Source organism: Siphateles boraxobius, unplaced genomic scaffold, assembly GCF_051911475.1.
Source record: "Siphateles boraxobius isolate OS27281-9 unplaced genomic scaffold, OSU_SipBor_1 17, whole genome shotgun sequence".
Lineage (NCBI taxonomy): Eukaryota > Metazoa > Chordata > Actinopteri > Cypriniformes > Leuciscidae > Siphateles > Siphateles boraxobius.
In genome coordinates, this window is record NW_027508777.1 from 7,573,772 (window position 1) to 7,583,012 (window position 9,241).

The following is a 9,241-nucleotide window of genomic DNA, read 5'->3' on the forward strand; positions in this document are numbered from 1 at the left end:
TAATCAGAAGGTATTGCTTTCGATTCGAATTTGTTTAAAAGTGGACATTTCAAGCTTTCGCCTACATAGGTTATATTGTTTCAGTTCTCGCGCTCCAGTTCACGGAGATCATGAAAGCGCGTAGGCTAGCTACTGATTGTTTTATTTTATTTTACAAAAGCACAATGTTTTCTTGTTATTATGAGTTTACACAAATAAAAGTAGTTGCGAATAATGTATTATTATTTACTGTATGACCAGAAATGATAGAGTATTTTAAATTGTTTCCACTGTTGATAGGAAAATGCAAGTGTTAGCGCCAGCGAAAAATTTGAAAGTTAATGGAAGCGCGGCTATTAATAAGCTTGTCATTAAGTCACACTGAATATTGATTACTTGGTCAACATACCCTTTTAAATTGCAATGGGATTTGCGGTGCTGTTTTCGGCCGTTAAACACCACTAAACGGATAGATTAATTTTTTCAAAACAATGTACAGTTTTAACAGTTTTACAGATGTTTTTCAGATGTTATCGCGGGCCGCCAGAAATGTTTCCGCGGGCCGCACTTTGAGAACCTATGATTTAAAAGGTAATGGCTAAACTTATCTTTTCAAAAGTTCACAATGCTGCTGCAGATGCAATATAATGTAGACAACGTTGAATAAATACATTTTCGTCAGGTTAGATACCGATAATCGCTCAAACCCCTTTATCTAAACCTCTCTACATAACCGATGGACTCGCGCGTCCTCCATGTCTGTAGTTTTTTAACACTTTTCACTCGTGTTTGTAGTTGTAACCGAATCCTCGTCCAACGTGCAATGGGTTGTGGGCAATATTAGCCGTTAGAGTGTGCATCGATCAAGGGGGTAATCCATCAGCCGGAAACTGAAACCTCCCTGGGGGGCCGCCATTGTAGCAGACCATCACCTGCTGTTAGCATTCCATTGACTCCCATTCATTTTGGCGTCACTTTGACAGCGAATAACTTTACATCTGAGGCGTCCAAAGACTTCATTTGTCCATTATTTATTTCTAAAGAAACACAACAATGTATAAAAGGCTCCATTACTTTGTATCTTACGTTATGGCCCTGTAGAAGCCGTTTTTGTAAAAATTGGGTAACGATTGCGTCATAACCACGTGACTCTCTGTCGCACCGTAGAGATTACTTGGAGGCCTAAAGTCAAGGGAGAAGCCCATAGATAGTCCATAAAAGCAACGGGACAAAATATTTCAACAATGTTTTTGAGGAATTGGAAATAATTAGGTGATTCAGATTTGTCTTGGCACAGCTACTAGAAGACAAGTACAACTGTCAGACAGTAGATGTTGCTCACGTCACATCTACATCGTCAAGCTCAGTTTGAGCCTGCGCAGTACGCTCAGCCATCAGGAAGTGAGTGCTTCTAATGGGCTTCAGTTTTCTCCGTTGAAATCAAGGGGGTCGCTGTGTCCCTTTCTTTTACTGTCTATGGCATCGATCTGCACTTCGGATTCTGACCGGAAATAATAGACCATCCGGGTATCTTTGGAACACTCATTTCAACATACTACGATTTGGGACATACTAAGGCTGCGTCTCATTTCTCTGTCTTACCCCTTCCCCTACCCCTTCGTCTGCGTCTTCCCCTTGCCCCTCGATACCGAGTGAAAGGGGGTAGGGGTGAGAACGTTCCTCTAAGAAATGAGACACCACTCGATAACTGGTTGCGTCATCATCCCTTGCCGCTAGCTGGCTGCTACGTCAACAGAGGCGACAAGTGTTGACATAAACGAAGATGCCGTCGTCTCAGGTCGTGATATCGATTGCCTGGGCTCTCTTTATCTTTGCACGCTTGGGTGCCATCAGTCAAAGACATAGAAGAAGACGATTGTTTCTCAGACGAATACGACTGCTTACGGATCAAGTCATGGTACGTATGTTTTCATTGTATTTAACGGAGGCGCCGGCGGCGACACCATAGCTCAGCAAAACATTAGCAACCGGCTAACATTAGCTAACGTATGTTGTTGTAGCTATGATCTGAGGAAAACGCATGCATTTTTATTTATCAACGATATGGTTTGATTAAAATAATTTATTTTTTGTCCGTGCGGAGGCGATTCCATTTTATTTATCTATGGCACATGCATTTTTTTTTTATATTCAGCCCAATGCTATCCAATGATTTGTTTGCATTATTTAGGTTTTCTATTCTTATGTTAGATCAATAACAAAATCAATAGATTTTTTGATAACACTTTACAATAAGGTCTCATTTATTAATGAATGAACTAACAGAGAGCAATAGACTTTGTTATTGTTAGTTAATAAAATATGTGTGTTCATGTTAGTTCAGAGTGCATTAACTAATGTTAACATAACAACTTTGGATCTTAAAAATGTATATTGGTTATCGGCTTTCAAATGTAAAGAATTATCGGTATCAACCAAAATGTTCATATCGGTGCATCCCTATTTTTTATCCATGTATGTGTTAATTTTGTGATGTGGTTTCAATATCATGTACCCATGGTTTTTTTTGTTCCACCAGGCTGATCGTCCACCTATGTACTGCAGAGTTGATGCAACTGTGCCCATCTTGCGCTTATGGTTTGATGAAGAAGCTGAAATAAAGCAGGACCTACGCCTGACCAGGACAGCCATGAACAGCCTGCAGAGGCTTCTAGACAGGAATCAAGATCATGGCTGGGGAAATCAACTAGAGGTCCTCATATATACCTATTGGTTGGCACACGGACTCTCCTACCGGGTGGTGGCAAAAGTTTTCAATGTCCCCAGGCCAACAGTATTTCGAGTAATACACAAGGTGGCACAGAATATTTGGAACAATTTAAACACAGCTATTTCCTTCCCACATGACCTGCAAGCTGTGGGTCAACGATTTGTGGCTCTATCGGGGACCCCTGCATTCCACAACGTTGTAGGGGCGATAGATGGCACACACATTCGGATTAAACCACCAGGACTACATCGTCTAGACTACCTTAACTACAAAGGCTTTTACTCCATCAATATGCAGGCCATATGTGATGCAGATGGAAGGTTCCTGGACATCTTCGTGGGTTACCCTGGGTCAGTCCATGACACGCGTGTGATGAAAAACAGCTCCTTTTACACATCTGGACGTTACCCCCCGCCAGGATACATTATTCTGGGTGATGGTGGGTACCCCTGCCTCCAGACCCCAATATGCCTGCTCACACCATACAAAGAGCCAGTACGTGGACGAGTGCAACAACGCTTCAATTACCGCCAATCAAAGGCACGCAGCATAATTGAGCGTGCCTTTGGGGTAATGAAAACAAGGTGGAGGTCAACTCTGTTCCGGGCACTGGAAGTCAAACCTACCTTTGCACCCCAGGTTATTGCTTCATGTGCATTCTTACACAATGTGTGCTTGGACAATGGAGACACACTGGATCCTGACGAGGATATTGCCAGGGATGATCTTGACCCCCATCCTCCCCATGAACCAATGGCACTCAACGAAGCCTCAGGGAATGCTGCACGTGACGCACTGGCTGCCCAAGTTTCCGGGGATGTGCAGGCCACATGAAGAGACATGTTGCACTGTTGATTTTCCTTCATGAGAATTATATGTAATATATTTAAGAATTTTTATAGTATTTTAATATTGTTCTTCTGTTTTGCCCCAATTTCTAATCTGTTGGCATTCATGTGTTTGTATTGTTGTATAAATGTTATTGTTACATATTTTCTTATTGCACTTTTTTTTTTTTTTAAACAATAGCCTGAGAACTAAGAAAGGAAGTTTTTAATGATGAGTAGGCATGTTCTTACCTTGGTATTATTTTTTGTTCCAGAAGTGGAGTGAGGTGTAATGGGATTTCTACAATTGTTTGCAATAAATCTTTTAAAACACACTATTATGGTGACTATGCTTCGGATTTCCGTAAAATTTATCCACGAAAAGCCTTTTTATAAGAACCCCATTTATTGCTCCACAGCAGTAAATATTACAACATGTAAATATAACAATAATACATATTCAAATATAAATTATATAAACTCTTAAAACATTATATTAAATTAATAAGGCCTATGTAAACAGTTGTGCAATTGAACAGGTAATTTTTAGAACAATAATACATATTCAAATGTAAACAATATAAACTCTTAAAACAAATATACTTAAATATGTAAACAGTTGTGCAATTGAACAGGTAATTATTTTCACATCTTTTCAATCATTCTTTCAAAGAGGTCTAAAAACCTCTGTGACTTCGCCTCACTCTCTTCATGGCGCCTTTGCTCCTGAAGGGCCTCCTCGATCAGGAACTCCATAATAGGATTGGACCTCCTCCTAGATGTGGTGGCACTTGTTGCTGCTGGGGTACTGGTTAGCATTCTACTGGTTCCTGTGTCAGGGGTCCAGGATGCTGCTGTGGTGGAGAGCTCTGAGGTAGAGGGCTCCACAATATCCTAAAGAAACAAGGCAAATCGTGTTACTTTTAAGAAATCTTCAGCAAATATCTCCTCATGAAATTTAAAGAGAAAGTTTACGAATCTGATGTTAGTGGAATTCACGAAAGTACTGAATTACATGGTAAATGATTAGCCTCACCATGAGGATTGTCATGGGATCCTCTGCTGGTTGGAATGATGCCACCACCACAGGGGGGTCCATCGCAGGCCGGGCACCCAAAACCTCGTGCATGTCTCCATAGTACTGCCATGTAGCAACACTGACCTCACCCTGGTCTGTCCCTGAGCCGGTTTTTGGAGTCCTCAATTCCTGACACACACACACACACACACAATAAACAACTGGCTAGTTGATACATTCATTAGGAAATTGGAAATTATTTTAAACTTGAAATCATATACCTTGTATTTTTGTTTTAAATTCTCCCATTTTTTGGAAGCCTGCTGTCCAGTCACCTTGCCCTCTAGGCCAATCTCTTTCACAAATTTCCTGCATCACAACCGACAGCTCAAACTTTCAGCATTTTAAGCACAACACAGAAATAAAAATTCAGAAAAACAGAACGCAAGACTATGATTGAACGATTAATTACTCACTCCCATTGTTGTTTGGCCATTGTTTTGGACTTCATGAAGTCTTTTTCATTCTCTGCCCTGAAGCGGATGAGCCGCCGAGTCTCCTCAGGTGTCCCTGAGGGAAAAGGAAAATATACGTTACCGTTACCTTGCTAGGTGAATCTCGTAGTAAGCTAGCTCTACCAATATTAAAGTCCAATATTAAAATCAGTCAAGGAATAGTAATGTCAAGCAAATTCACTTCACACTGATTTCACCTAAAAACTACAATATGAATTGTCATAGCTCAGCTCGACAAATAGCGCATAGCTGCTAGCTAGCGGTTTACTACCGATTCAAAACAAAAACATTACAATTAAAACCACTTGAACATTTTATTAAAAGGATCATAAAACACGAGTGTCATAATTATAATATCAATTAAACTGCTGAAAATACTTACATTTGTGCGACTCCTTCACAGTTCGACGTTCAGCCATAAAATAAACTTGATGCCGGCACTTTTGAGAAATTCCTACGTTGTTAACTGTTACCCCTCTGTTTCAAGTGTGGTCCTCCGCAAACTTCTTTTCAAGGGCTATGTAGCCCTACGCCTTGGCCCTAGCCCTTAATCAAAATGAGAATTGAGACACCACTTCCCCTCACATGAACGCGCAAAACCGAGGGGGAGGGGTAAGGGGAAGGGGTAAGACAGAGAAATGAGACGCAATACCATTTAGGACGGATAGTATGCTAAATAGGACTGGGCCATTGTATTACTCATGCGGAAAAACTATTTATAATAGATTTATTTATTGTTTTTCCCAACATAAATGTGAAACAATATAAAAACGATAATCATATGCTGACTCGAGTGTACATGTAGGCTACGTTGTGTATGATAACTAGCGCAGTCTGCTTTATTAGCCATTTTTTTCCCCGTGCTGCTTGAGTTTAAATGCTTTTGATCTTTATATTTTTTGTTTACACATTGTTTAATGTGCTAAACTAAAAGAAAACTTTAACATTTATTGTAAGCTTGTTGTTTATATTGCCTAAACGTAAGCTTGTTCAGAAATGGTGACAAAAAAAAACGTAAATAACGTCTTTTTCCTTAAACGTTATTTAAATAAACAAATATTGGAATATTCGATTTTTATGAGCCTGAATATTCAAATGCAATATTTTTGAAAAATGCCCATCCCTACTTTTCATATTACATTTTAAAAAAGTAGGTAAGACATGTTTAATGCTTAACTTAACATTAAGAACAGATCAGGAACATGTACATGTAAAGCGTAATTTAAAAACTTCATTATAAATATAAAACATTTTTTGTATCCTATTAACAGCAATACGATATTCCTGTTGTTGCTTCTTAGGTTTGTCGTGGGAAAATTCCATTTGAAGCTTATGAGGAAATTATGTGGTCTTTCATTGCTCCCTTCGCCAAGTGCATTCCAAACGGCTTCATTGTGACACACCAGTGCCCTGCTCCCTCTAAAGTACCCACTTCCAAGGCTTTGCCCTTCGGAGTGAGCAGGGCTTAGAGATGCTCACTTCCGATTGGAATTTGCCCTATCAGTAAATTGGATTTGTGCATCCCTGTCTTAAAGTGACAGCAGCCTAATACTCCTGCTACTGTCTGTGTTTTTAATGTTAATCAAACAACAAAAGAAAAATAAATAAATTATTGCTCTTGACTAAACTTACACGACACCATTCTAACAGAAAACCCTTAACGCGCTCCCGCCCGCTCACCCGCACAACAACAGTGCCTGGTGGCTCGAGAATGCAAACCTTGAAATAGGTTACAAGGTGCAAGCCTTAAAAAAAAAAAAAAACTGCAAGCTTTAAAAACGCAAACCTGTGAAAACCATGACTGCTTGCACATACGTATTACGTGTTCAGTCTATAGGTATGCGCGTTTGAATATATATGTGCACAAGCGTTTAGTCTTTCTTTACAATTTGACCTCAACAAATTACTTGTCTGGCCTTAAAAATTTATAATACAGAATTATTTATTGCTTCTGCATAGCCATGTGAACCGGAACTATTTTGAGAACGTTTTATCTGTACAAAGGTAAAGGGAAGGGAAGGAGGCCTTCACAGGGGAGAGACTAGTTGACACTTCTGGGGAGCTAAACCATTTAATGCTTTGTAAGTAATCAGCAATTTTTTTACAATTTATACGATGTTTAATAGGGAGCCGATGGAGTGTTGATAGAACCGGGCTAATATGGTCATACTTCCTGGTTTTAGTAAGAACTCTAGCTGCTGCGTTTTGGACCAGCTGTAGTATGTTTATTGAGGGTGGAGGGCAACCACCCAGCAAGAGCATTACAATAATCTAGCCTTGATGTCATGAAAGCATGAACAAATTGTTCCGCATTTGTTATTGAGAGCATATAATGTAATTTAGATATATTTTTAAGATGAAAGAATGCGGTTTTACAGATACTAGAAATGTGACTTTCAAATGAAAGATTTGTATCAAAGAGCACTCCCAGGTTCCTAACCGACGATGAAGATTTGACAGAGCAGCCATCAAGTGTTAGACAGTATTCTAGGTTATTACGTGAGGACGGTTTTTTGTCCAGTAATTAGAACCTTTAGTAATTTCCTACTACTTAACTCTGAAGAAACAGTCATCCAGTTTTTTTTATATCCACTATGCATTCCGTTAATTTTGTGAATTGGTAAGTTTTGTCAGGGCGTGAAGAAATTTAGAGCTGAGTATTATCACCATAACAGTCAAAACTAATGTCATGCTTCCCAATGATATCTCCTACGGGTAGCGGGTAGTGTACAGAGTGAACAGCAATGGTCCTAGTACTGAGCCTTGTGGTACTCCATACTGAACTAAGATATCTCTTCATTTACTGCTACAAACTGAAAACGGTCAGATAAGTATGATTTAAACCATGCTAATGCAATCCCACTAATGCCAACATTATTTTCGAGTCTATTTAAAACAATGTTGTGATCAAAAGTATCAAATGTAGCACTAAGAGTGAGTAAGACTAATAGAGACGCTCGGATGATTAGAGTAATCCTGACTGGAAATCCTTGCAGATACCATTTCTTTCTAAAAAGGAACATAGTTCCTCATTCTGCCTTCTGCCTTTTCTAGTATCTTTGACAGAAAAGTTAGATTCGAGATCGGCCTGTAATTGACTAATTCTGTAGGATCAAGTTGTGTTTTTTTAAAAAGCGATTTAATAATAGCCAGCTTAAAAGTTTTTGGTACGTATCCTAATGACAAAATGAATTAATGATATTAAGAAGAGGATCTATGACCTTTGGAAGCATCTCTTCCAATAGCTTAGTCAGTATAGGGTCTGACATACATGTTGTCAATTTATATGATTTAACGAGTTTAGAAAATTCTTCCTCTCCTATAGCAATGAATTAATTTAATTTTTCCTCAGGGAGACTACAATGCACTGCCTGATGCTATACTGTACTAGATGGTTGCATAGTAATAATTTTCTCCATGATATTATCAATCTTGTAAGTAAAGAGGTTCATAAAGTAATTACTGGTTGAAGCTTTATTTTTTGTTAATTTAGCCACTGTTTCAAAAAAATACCTTTGGTTTTGTTTATTTTCTTCTAATAGGTTTGAAAAATAAGCAGATCTAGCAGTTTTTAAGGCCTCTCTGTATGCAGTCGTGCTCTCTTTCCATGGAATGAGAAACAAATAGTTTTCTTTTCTTCCAGTTGCGCTCTATTTTTCTGGCTGCTCTCTTAAAGGCCTGAGTGTGCTCGTTGTACCACAGCATTGGACTGTTTTCTTTAATCTTCTTTAAGACGCAAAGTAGCAACTGTGTCTAAAGTGCTGGAAAAGAGAGAGTCAAAAGTTTCTGTTTCTAAGCTATCTGGGATGCTGAGGAGATGAAACTGATCAGGAATATTATTAATAAAGCAATCTTTAGTAGCAGAAGTAACAGGTTTAACATATTTTTAACACGGCTTTGCAGCCTTGGCTAAATTAAGTATACAAGAGACTAGATAATGATCTGAGATGTCATCACTCTGCTGCAAGACATTGTTTCCATGTGATAATATTAGATCTTTGATTACGACAATGAGTAGGTCCTGGCACGTGTTGTCTAACTCCAATAGAGTTCAAAATGTCTTTAAATGCCAATCCCGATGCATCTTTTTCGTTATCTACATGTACAGTATATTAAGATCACCAACAATCAGGACTTTATCTGCAGCCAGGACTAACTCTGATAGAAAATC

General features: G+C 38.8%; 1 long non-coding RNA gene across 1 annotated transcript; it reads right to left on the reverse strand.

The window, feature by feature from the left end:
- Window positions 1–4,667: 4,667 nt before the first annotated feature.
- Window positions 4,668–5,173, reverse strand: LOC143740151 (uncharacterized). Its single transcript, XR_013204774.1, has 3 exons — window positions 5,032–5,173; window positions 4,837–4,924; window positions 4,668–4,736 (listed from the first exon to the last, which is right to left on the reverse strand). It is a non-coding gene; the product is annotated as an uncharacterized LOC143740151 (long non-coding RNA).
- Window positions 5,174–9,241: the final 4,068 nt, after the last annotated feature.